The 12,614-nt window shown below is 41.4% G+C and overlaps 1 protein-coding gene across 1 annotated transcript in view; it reads right to left on the bottom strand.

Moving 5' to 3' along the window:
• LOC122816236 (osteoclast stimulatory transmembrane protein) overlaps positions 1 to 12,614 on the bottom strand; it is a 161,314-nt gene that overhangs the window by 56,609 nt on the left and 92,091 nt on the right. The window lies entirely within an intron of this gene.

The raw sequence follows: 12,614 nt of genomic DNA, 5'->3' as shown, positions 1-12,614 counted from the left end.
AAACCTTGCCTGTAAATAGGACCTGCTGGAGAGACAAGAGACAAGTATGTATCTCAGAGACTTCCTCTTCTCTGGAACAGGCTTCCCATTCATGTGAAGCAGAGTTCCTCCCTATCCCAATTCAAGTGTAACTTGGACAATTGGATGGGGAACAGGAAATTCCTCTCTGATTTGGTACCTATGTCGCCAATGGACATAGGTAGCCTGTAAATGGTTCATCTCCCAGCCCCCTGCTTGTACATGTGTCACCTCCCAAGCCCCTGCTTACATTTATCAAGGGTACCAGAACTTGTCAGAGATTTTGGATGCATGATTAGGCTTAAAAAAGGTCCTTGTGGTTGTTAGCCTAGTAAACACCTGTGAACCTATAAAGGACAGTATAGAGATAGACAGTCCTGATAGTGAGCTGCCTTCCTATTGTTAAACTGTAGATATGCAAGTCAGTTAACACAGAGGATTAAGACTATGACTTATTAATTAATTAATCCATTGGTCCAAGGTTTGATTCCCTCAGTGTCCATTTGCACTGTGTGTGACCTTCAGCAAGTTGCTTAACCAGAAGGTGCTTTGGGGCAAATGAGAAACTGAACTAGGCTCTCAAGTAGTGTCATAGACTGCATGCATTACATATGAGGGTACAAGTTGTAAGTAACCACAGTACAGGTTAGTCTGTGTAACTATAGCATTTTCCAAGGCAAAGGCTCACACGTGTGACACACTTGAGAAATGCATCTTAGTTTCATGTTGTGAAATACTGCCTCCTGAGTGTTGTGTCTCCTTTAAACTATGTTACTCTTCTGCCAGAAACTTACTTCAAAATGCTGTGTTAATGCTGTTGCTGCTTCATTTATTTATTTATTTTTTTTTTTTTTGTGCACGATTTTATATTTAAAATTATAGCATATCTGTTTAAGTTGCAATATATAGCAGTTTGTATGGTATGAAGTGAAATGATGTTAGGTTCCACATATATCTGTGAATCTCTTCATTTTGGATAGAGCAATGATGACATAATGTAAAGCTGTGTTCCACCACAAGTTGCTTACATGCCATGCCTGAGACCTTGTGCATACTACCTCCATGTGTGTGGATCATGCTTCAAGGTAGCATTAGGCTGCACTCTGTGTGATATAGAAGTCATGTTATTTGTATGAATCACAGGCTACCATTTTGTTTTACATGATATTCGTGGTGATGTCTGCCAGTGCTAATGTCCAACAGAGAGCTCATGCCTGGTGTGTTAAGCAGATCAAAATCATACTGTTTCCCCTACACAGTCAGTTCAGGAAGTGACTGCTGGGACAAAATATGGGTCCATTTCAGAAAGTGGGTACCTGATTTGAACTGGGTGAAATTTTGATTGAGTCTACTGGCATCCCCAGCACCTGTCCGACATGCAGTGCAGCACCATGAAGAGTTCCAGCAGTAGGTATCAGAGATTAGGCAGAAATGCCCTGAATGGCTAAGTAAACATTTTGACATTGAAACTGTTTTACAAGTTGTAATTTTAAACTTTTTTCAATCATTCAGAGCAGTGTTATTTTAAAGGCTATTTCTGCTGACAGATGCCAAAATATACCACGTGGGCTATTGTTAGGGACTGTAGATGTGGTGTGCCTGGTGTCTGGCTACATGCCATAGCACCAGAATCATAGATAAGTTATCTGGCACTCTGTACAGTTCCTCAGTCTGGTGCCCCCCATCCTCTGCAGTTCACCTATCTGCACCCACCAAATCTAAGCTGGAAAAAAGTCCTCTCAGAAATGAGGACCAAAGAAAATCTTGCGCTATGAAAATGGATCAAACCACCACTTGCTGCAAATGGAAAAAGCACCTTGCTATAGTTAAAGTACCACACACAAAGTGATTCAGAACTCAGCTATGACCACAAAATCGCAAATACAGTATCAGCATTCATTTCTGAATGTCAGTAATGCACTTCTACACTATCTGAATCTGACGATCATACCCACAAAAACCTTGCATCCAGGGCAGCTGCCCCCCTGACTACTCCCAAATTACACCTCTGCATGCCGCTACTACATATTTTGACCTAATGCATGGCTGTTCACTTGTGCGGCTACATGCACCTTTACAGGCTACAGCTACCTTATACTTACATGTAGTGGTGTAGCTTAGTTGTGAGGTTTTGGGCAAGTTTCAGGGCTACTGCTGTCATGCACACTGCACGCATACATGCACAAGCACACACATACACATGCATGTGTATGTATATATATATATATATATATATATATATACACACACACACACACACACACACACACACACACACACAAAATAGATATATATATATATATATATATATACATATATATATATATATACTGCAGATAGATATAGATATAGATATAAATATAGATGTGTGTGTGTGTGTGTGTGTGTGTGTGTGTGTTTGCACGTGTGTGTGTGCATGTGTGTAAATGTGAGGCTGTGGGCATAGTTCTAGGTTTCTGCTGTCATGCATTTACATGTTTTAGTGTAAATTTATACTGCTCTCTGTATACCAACTACACTTGTGTGTGAGGACTGTTTTGTCCCTTTGTTTTTCAGCAAGTGTAAAACAACATGTTGGCTGCTGCTAGAGACGTTCAGCACAATAGGGCTAGATTATTTATTGCCTACAGACTTGTACTATATTAATTGGATTATTTGTAGAACATCTTTACTTATGGCACCCTCTACATTGTGTCTTTATGCTGTAGGTCATAATGATACTAACAAACCACAGACTCATCAGCTACCACCAGCCCTTGCCCTACTTGTGCATCAGGCACATAATCTAGCAACTCAGCCATTCAGTGCTTTTGTGAGCTACCTGCCTAAATCCAATCAAACTGTCATATTTCTTTGCAGTCAGATAGTTATGATATCTTTACTAGCTAAATACCATGCTGATCTCTGCCAAGGGAGATATACACCCAGAGAAGTCTATTAGATGACACAGACTTGGCATTAATAATAATCTAACACCTTATTATTATTTTTACTATTATTAATACACATACACACACACACACACACACACACACACACACACACACACACACACACACACACACACAAGCACAGAAAATCAGAGTATACCTATTCACCATTTTCTATGGGGTCCCCGTCTTGGGGGACATCATCAAATACTTTCATTATTCATATATAGCTCCCACCGTATTTCATGGTAGAAGTAATAGACTGTAGTTTTTCATTACACCACAAGGTGGAGCTCTTTTCAGGAATATAAAAGACAATTCCGAAAATGAAAGAGGAGACTGGAACACTAGCTGAAGGAGGGAAGACTGAAACAAAGAGCTGCAGGGAAAAAGGGCCTTGCAGCATGACTGGATTTTCTTTTCTGGTGCTTTGGGGAACAGGGAAGTGAAGTAGCAGATTGTGTCTGTATTTTGCTAAAATCCTGGATGATGATATTTTGTGGAATCAGGAGAGAAGTCTGAAATCAGTAGTTCCACACCTGCATATGATTCAGCAAGAAAAGAGTTCCTTTGGGCTTAGTACAGAAAAGTCATAGATGATTACCAGAGTTCTGGCAGGTGACTTTTCTACTTTTCTCATTAGAGGAACCACAGTGACTGGTCACTAGGATATTCTGGACAGAGTGGTGAGATATTTTGGCCATCATTTTTATATTTTCATAAGATTGTGGACCCCCCCCAAATGCTTTGTGGATTACAAATAACAGGGATCCATATGAGCTACAACCTGGGCCCTATCATGCCGGCAGCAAGACTGCAAGTAGTCACTGGCCAGTGAACAGGGTATAATAGAGTGTTTCATAGATGGTCTGTTTAGAATTGATCAGGGGGGGTTGAGGGTGTTAGTACTGCTCAATGACATTGTATTTGCTCATATTTGTATTGTTGTATTATAAATCTTCATTATTCAATGACATTGCATTTTGCTCATGTTAGTACTGTTGCCTTCAAGAATTTTGTTGCTCAATGACATTGCATTTGCTCATATTTGTATTGTGTTATAAATCTTCATTATTCAATGACATTGCATTTTGCTCGTGTTAGTACTGTTGCCTTCAAGAATTTTGCTGCTCGATGACATTGCATTTTCTCATATCTGTATTGCTGTATTATAACTCTTTTATTGCCTAATAACATTGCATTTTTCTCCACTGTTTATATTGCTGCATTATAAAGCTTCACTGCTAATTGATATTGCCTTCTTTGTGCATGTTTGAATGTCAAGACCTTTTTCTGTTGAGTTCTGGGGAAGAGGGTGGATGCATGGTTTCATTGCATGCATAACTCACCTTGCCTTATTGCTAACTGGTGCACTGTTGCAATAATTTGTTTGTGGATGTGCTATTGCCTTTTAAACTAGATGTGTCACCTAGAAAAAAATCTGTCATTCTTGCCACCTTGGTGTGTTGGGCCTAATAGGGGTGTCATCAGAGTCAGGTAGGAAGGAACCCATATCTACGTCAGCTACACCTGTGGGTGCACTACATTTAGGGGCTCATCCAGGATTGCCTGTACTGCCTTGGACTCCAGCCTATTCTCCTGTATGTGTGGAAAGCAAATCCAGCAAAAACATGAACCCAGAAGCTGCAGCTTCACTGCCCGTAAATACTATAGGGCCTGAAGTTTTGAATGCTTTGGGAAATATTGTAGAAAAATGCTTAAAGCCTACACAGCCATTCACTGGGTTTGGCTACCGCAAATTGCGTTTCTTTTCTGGCAAACAACCCACACCTCAGGGAGAGGAAGATTTTGAATCCTGGATGGATCAGGCTTCACAAGCTCTAGAGGAGTGGTATATCTCAGAATCTCAGAAGAATCAACGAATAGCTGAAAGTCTAAAGGGATTAGCTGCAGATACCGTACGCAACCTAAGGATGGGTAAGCAAGATTGCACAGCCAAGGACTATTTAGGAGTACTGCAGGATGTGTTTGGAAGGACCAAGAGGGTTGCTGACCTACTGTATCAGTTTGAACATACATACCAAGAAGTTGGTGAGAAACTATCTGATTACATTAAGCTATTAGATAAAATGCTCCACCAGATCATCCTAAAGAAGGGGGTGGATCCGAAAGTAGCTGACCAAGTACGGCTCAGACAAATTTTACAGGGAGCTCAAGCTATGGACCCCATTGTGTAGAAAATGAGGATGAGAAATAGGGAAGAGACTCTAACACATTCTCAGTTGGTTAAAGAGGTGAGGGAAGAGGAAGCCCTGTTGGAAGCAAAATCTCAGTGTTCAACAGCTAAAACAGTGAGTGAACACCAGCAGGAGCCTATAGCCATGCTCACTACTCAAACAGGAGTTGTGGCCCAGAGTGTCCGTAATGTAGAGGCATCACAGTTGCAGATGCAGGTGTCTTCCCTGACCAACGCCATAGCTCAAGTCACCAAGATAGTTGTAGAATTTCAAAAAGCCATGGTAACTTTAGCTGAAGGGAGAAATACATCAGCTAGAACCTCCATGAAAGGACTCAGGGAAGAACCGAATCAGCCAATGTTCAGAGTTCCTACTGGATTTTGTTTTCACTGTGGGGATGCAGGGCATATAAAGCGACAGTGTCCTAATGCAGAGAACTTGAAAAAAGTGAAAGAACTATTATTGGCTAGTGCAATGCAGGGAAACTTTAAAGGACCTCAGTGAAGTAACCAGCTGGGTGCCCAGTTACAAAGAGCTCCATAAAATCTAACATCAAGAGACAGCATCCTGGATCTCCTTTCCACACAAACCCTTGTAATAGGGGAGAGAAACTACCTACTATGCACACTTCTAGCTGCTCTGAGGTGAACAACCAAATTGGAAAGTCATCTCAGCCAAAATCTCAGCATCTGAGACAGAAAAGCATTACTAAGCAAGAATTTTATCCGTTAAATGGCGAGATCAACTGGTGGTACCTCAACCACATGCTGACTGTCATACAGCTGAACAGCACCGGAAACAGAAACTATCTGATGGCCTACTGGGACCGTCCCCTGTCGTGTCAGTAAAAATAGAAGGAGTGTATAGTAAAGCACTGTTAGATACTGGTGCACAAATCATCATTCTGTACAGAGACTTCTACCAAAAATACTTAAAGCATTTCCCACTTGAAAATTTAGAAGATCTGGAGATCTGGGGGCTAAGTGACACGAAGTTCCCTTATGATGGTTATGTCTCACTCAAGTTAGAATTGTCCGCTTCAGTTGTTGAGTCAACAGAAGTTTTGAAACACTGGCTGTTGTGTGCCCCAGGCCAAAAGGAAAGGATTCAGCATCTATTTTAGTGGGGACAAATACTGACCTCATCAGAAGAATGCTAATGCCTCAGTTGACCCAGGAATGCCCAACACTACATCCTCTCCTGAGATCAGTTTTCTGTGCCCTTCAAAGGGAGAAGGATAGTAAGAAAGATGAAATTGATCATGTATAGACCCTGTCTGGGAAAGAGCACATAATTCATCCTGGTCAAGTCACCTGCTTGAGAGCCAATGTGAGGATGTGTGGACAAACAGTTTCCTCTCATCTCATGATGGAAACGGATCCAGAAAGTGACTTGCCACCAGGGCTGGAACTAGTCCTAGAAGTTTGGCCTGTGGACAAGTTAAAGCATCCTTATGGCACTTTGCCTTTGGGGTTAAAGAATAAAGGAAGTACTCCCATTGTCCTGCGTTCACAAGTGTGTTTGGGAAATGTTTATGCTGCCTCTCCCCTACCTGCTTCTGTGTTGACAAGGAATGAGAGCAGGGCCAACGATATGAAGCTGGAAGATATTGAGATAGGAGGTGGTCTCTTGCCCCCTGAGTGGCTAACCAGAGTTAATGAGCTACTAATGAAAAATAAATATTGTTTTTCTACAAGTGAACTAGATGTGGGCTGTGCAAAAAGTGCAGAACACCGAATAAGAGTAAAAGAGGACCGGCCTTTCAGGGAACGTTCCAGAAGAGTAGCTCCAAGACCTGGAGAACTTAAGAAAACATTTGGAAGAACTAAAAGCCGCAGGTATCATTCGAGAGTCAAGAAGTCCATATGCCTCTCCTATTGTCATTGTCAGGAAAAAGAATGGGCCAATTTGCATGTGTGTTGACTATCGTACTCTGAATCAGCGAACCATTCCAGACCAGTAAACAACTCCCAAGATGAAGATGAAAATGCTCTAAATTGCCTGGTGGGCAGTAAGTGGCTCAATGTGCTAGACTTAAGGAGTGGATACTATCAAATACCTATGCACCCAGAAGATAAAGAGAAGACTGCCTTCATCACCCCTTTGGGATTTTTTGAGTTTGATCGCCTACCTCAGGGTTTATCAAATGCACTGGCAACTTTCCAGAAAATCATGGAAAGAACAGTTGGAGACATGCATCCCTTGGAAGTCTTAGTCTACCTGGATGACATCATTGTCTTTGAGAGGACCCTAGAGGAGCACTAAGAAAAACTGATAAAGGTATTGGACAGGATTGAGAAGGAAGGCCTGAAGTTGTCATTGGACAAATGCAAGTTCTTCCAACCTTCAGTGACCTATGTGGGACATGTAGTGTCTGCAAATGGAATATCCACAGATCCCAGCAAAGTTGAAGCAGTGACATCTTGGCTCAGACCCAAAACTATCACAGAGCTACGGTCTTTCCTGGGGTTCTGCAGTTACTATAGAAGGTTTGTGGAAGGATTTACAAAGATAGCAAGACCCCTCAACCATTTGCTCTGAAATGATGAGAAAGCAGATGAAACAGATTAAGATATCCTTGTGAAAAAACTTAAAGGACTGAGAGATTCTAAAGAACTCATCGAGAGTCGTTGGGCTCCTGATTGCGAAGAGTCATTTGAACAGCTTAAGTATTGCCTCACACATGCCCCTGTTCTGGCATATGCAGACTCAACAAAGCCATACACTTTACATGTGGATGCTAGCAGGGATGGCTTAGGAGGAGTCCTTTACCAGGAGTATGACAAGAAGCAGAGACCTGTGGCATTTATCAGTTGGAGTTTACCCCCACAGAAAGAAACTACCCTGCACACAAGTTGGAATTCCTTGCCTTAAAGTGGGTGGTAGTGGACAAGCTGCATGAGTATCTCTATGGGGCTGAATTTGATGTGCAGACTGACAACAGTCCTCTGACATACATCCAGACCACTGCAAAGCTAGATGCTACGGGCCACAGATGGATGGCAGCTCTATGCAACTATAATTTCAGTTTGAAATATCACCCAGGACACGAAAATGGAGATGCTGATGGCCCGTCCAGAAGATCTCAGGGAGATTTACACCCCGATGATGAGTGGGTGGAAATTCCAGTGCCAGGGGTGAGAGCTATGTGTCAGATTGCAACCTGCTGTCAACACATGGAATGCTGGGCCCAGAAGTTGGGTCTGTCTGCAGCAAGCTTTGAGTAACAGTGACCTCAGGAGAGATCAAAGAGAAGACCCCTTAGGTCAGCTGGTGGTAGCTGCTTTAGAGAAGAACAAAGTTAATATGCTTCGCATAGATATTCATCCTCTGGCAAGACTTTTTTCCAAAGAATGGGACTGACTCCAGATACAGAATGGACTAGTGTATAGGAGATCTCCAAGTGCACTTAGCAGTGAAAAATGGCAATTGTTGCTTCCTCAGAAGTATAGAGAAGTAGTACTCCAGTCATTGCATGATGAACATGGTCATCTTGGTTATGACAGAACTATGGGTCTGGTATGAGACAGGTTCTACTGGCCATGCATGAAGCAAGATGTTGAGGATTATTGTCGTACATGTCTTTGTTGCATTCAGAGAAAGACTCTGCCAACCATAGCTGCCTCATTGGGTCAAATGGAAAGTAGTGGACCCATGGAACTGGTCTGTATAGATCTTCTGTGCATTGAACCGGATGAAGGCGGTATCAGTAATGTGCTGGTGGTGACAGACCATTATATGAGATACGCTCAAGCATTTCCCACTCGCAATCAGAAAGCTATTACAGTAGCAAAACTACTAGTTGAGAAGTTCTTTGTACACTATGGCCTGCCAAAAAGGATACACTCTGATCAAGGATGTGATTTTGAGAGCAAGCTTATCCATGAACTACTCACTCTGTTGGGAGTCCAAAAAAGCCCCACCACTCCTTAACATCCTCAAGGGGATCCTCAGCCTGAGTGTTTCAACAGAACTTTGCTAGACAATTTGGGGGCACTATCTGCTGAGAAGAAGAGTCAATGAAGTAGACATGTAGCCACAGTGGTGCATTCTTACAACAGTACTAAAAATTATGCTACATGATTTTCGCCTTACTTCCTAATGTTTGGAAGAGAAACTTGTCTTCCTGTTGATGTCACCTTTGGAGCCACAGCTGATGATACACCAGTGCGATCTCATGGCAGTTATGTGGAGAGACTCAAGAAGAACCCCAGACAGGCTTATGAGCTTGCTGAAAAATCAACAGGAAAAAGACATGAGCGAAACAAGGCTCACTATGACAAAAAAGTAAAGATGCATGACTTGCAGCCAGGGGACAGAGTTCTTTTGAGAAATTTGGGACTACAAGAAAAGCATAAACTAGCTGACTGCTGTGGATCTGAGATTTACATAATTTGTTCTCAGCTACCTAATATCTCTGTCTACCAAGTTTGCCAGGGGAAAGAATGACCCATTAAAACCTGGCACCACAACAACTTAATGCCTTTGGCAAAATCAGTGAGACTCATGAATCCAGAACCCAGAATGGCTCAGCAGAAGCCTAACTCGAGGCAATCCAGAAGGCTAAGGCGAAGAGGAACTATCCCCTCCAATGTTCAAGAGTCTATGCTCCCTCCTGCTGAAGGAGAGGAGGACAGTGATGATGATTAGGGTTTCAGTGAGTTTTTTTATGAGGATGTTCAAGACCCTGTGGGCTGTAATCTCAATGTAAATGCACCAGAATCCATTCCTTGTCATTTTGAGCAGCCCAGACCTAACAATAGACTAAGTAATGTTTCTGTACTTCTTACAGTACTTGTTACTGATGGAGGCCCTGCTATGTAAACTTCAGGAAATAGTGCTGAGGACAGTCATGCCATTATGGAAAATGAAAGTGAAGTTATACACGAGGAGATCTTAGAAGTAGAGAATATGCCTACTGAAGAACTGGACATTGAATGTGATGTGGGTGACAAACCTTTTGAGCAAACTTCCTTAGCTGTCTCTTCCAAACCAAAACTGCAGAGACTGATTCAGCCCCAACAGAGAATTACATATAACAGTTTGGGACATAGTACACAGGAACCTGTGAACACAGCTCATCATAGAGTCTGTGGCCATAATCCCTATGCCTCCTATTCCAGTGGTGACAACTCTTCACAAGTTATGCATAAGGCTGATTACCCTTGGTGGAATGTACCATTTGGATGCAAAAATATTGTTCAGTTGATGGTGCATTAGTGCTTGTAAATATTTTGCTGCTAATCTACCTTTGACTTGGAGGGACCAAAGATTTTCAAGTGGGGGGAAGAGTGTAGCTCCCACTGTATTCCATTGTAGAAGTAATAGACTGTAGTTTTTCATTACACCACAAGGTGGAGCTATTTTCAGGTATATAAAAGACAATTTTGAAATTGAAAGAGGAGACTGGAACACTAGCTCAAGAAGGGAATACTGAAATACAGAGCGGAAGGGAAAAGGGGCCTTGCAGCATGACTGGATTTTCTTTTCTGGTGCTTTGGGGGACAGGGAAGTAAAGTAGCAGATTGTGTCTGTCTTTTGCTGAAATCGTGGATGATGGTATTTTGTGGAATCAGGAAAGAAGTCTGAAATCAGTAGTTCCTCTCCTGTGTATGATTCAGCAAGAAAGGAGTTCCTTTGGGCCTAGTACAGAGAAGCCATAGATGATTACCAGAGTTCTAGCAGGTGACTTTTCTACTTTTCTCATCAGAGGAACCACGGTGTCTGGTCGCTAGGATATTCTGGATGGAGTGGTGAGAAGTTTTGGCTGTCATTTTTATATTTTCATAAGATTGTGGATCCCCTCCCCCAAATGCTTTGTGGATTACAAATAACTGGGATGCATATAAGCTACAACTTGGACCCCATCATGCCGGCAGCAAGACTGTAAGTAGTCACTGGCCAGTGACCAGGTTTTAATAGAGTGTTTCATAGTTGATCATTTTAGAATTGATCGGGGGGTTGAAGGTGTTAGTGCTGCTCAATGACATTGCATTTGCTCATATTTGTATTGTTGTATTATAAATCTTCATTATTCAATGACATTGCATTTTGCTTGTGTTAGTACTGTTGCATTCAAGAATTTTGCTGCTCAATGACATTGCATTTTCTCATATCTGTATTGTTATATTATAAATCTTCATTATTCAATGACATTGCATTTAGCTTGTGTTAGTATTGTTGTCTTCAAGAATTTTGCTCCTCAATTATATTGCATTTTCTCATATCTGTATTGCTGTATTATAACTCTTTTATTGCCTAATGACATTGCATTTTTCTCCAGGTTTGTATTGCTGCATTATAAAGCTTTACTGCTCATTGATATTGCCTTCTTTGTGTATGTTTGAATGTCAAGACCTTTTTTTGTTGAGTTCTGGGGAAGAGGGTGGATGTATGGTTTCATTGCATGCATAACTCACCTTGCCTTATTGCTAACTGGTGCACTGCTGCAGTAATTTGCTTGTGGATGTGCTATTGCCTTTTAAACTAGATGTGTCACCTAGAAAAAAATCTGTCATTCTTGCCACCTTGGTGTTTTGGGCCTAATAGGGGTGTCACCAGAGTCAGGTAGGAAGGAACCCATATCTACTTCAGCTACTCCTGTGGGTGCGCTACACAATATTTCATTCTCCAACTAACTCTCCACTGATTGGGCTACTGCTGTGCTTAGTCAACCCCCCCCCCCCATCTGAGTGTGGTTCTCTTACTAGACACAACTAAGAGAAATAAATGGATCAGGACAGTAGTTCATAAGGCAGGTTACAGATGATGACGCACAAGAGTCCATACTATTGGCCACTCCCAATAATCTGCAGTGTTTGCTGGCATACAGGTCAAGTAAATGCAGCGATTTATCAGAAATGCGCTACTAAAGTTATTTATAGTACAACTGCATTTAAAATGTATGTGTGTATGTGTGTGTGTGTGTGTGTGTGTGTGTGTGTGTGTGTGTGTGTGTGTGTGTGTGTGTGTGTGTGTGTACATATTTTAAAAGACAAAACAATCTCAAAATACAACACAGTGAAAATCATATCATCATATAAATTATGCTTCCCTTAAAAGAATAAAAGAATAAAACATTTTACCATAAAAGATGTAAAATGACTTTTATGCTTTAAGTGCTTTTAAAGACCATACTGGTGACTTTTCTACTTCCAAACAAAAAATCTGTACCTTTTTGCAAACAACATCATCATCTAATTTCAAAGCCATGCAAGATGAAAAATTACATAAATATATGAAAAATCCTAGAAACATGGAATTTGTCAGCAAAATGTAGATTTTTGACCCAAGAAGTGTGTTTACATTGCTCCACTCAAAACTGTCTTTGCAACTCCTGATTGAGTTGTGCACATACTATCAGTGTCATTTCTGGCATCCAGCTCTTTTATAGTAAACAATCTTTCCTATGTTAGTAATGACAACTCCCAACCCAAACCCTTTATCTTTCAACTGAAATGCAGACTGT

The sequence above is a fragment of the Protopterus annectens genome, chromosome 12.part0 (genome assembly GCF_019279795.1).
Source record: "Protopterus annectens isolate FY-2018-M chromosome 12.part0, PAN1.0, whole genome shotgun sequence".
Taxonomy (NCBI): Eukaryota; Metazoa; Chordata; order Ceratodontiformes; family Protopteridae; genus Protopterus; species Protopterus annectens.
Note: the sequence above shows the minus strand (reverse complement) of the source record. Positions and strands in the feature narration are given on the sequence as shown.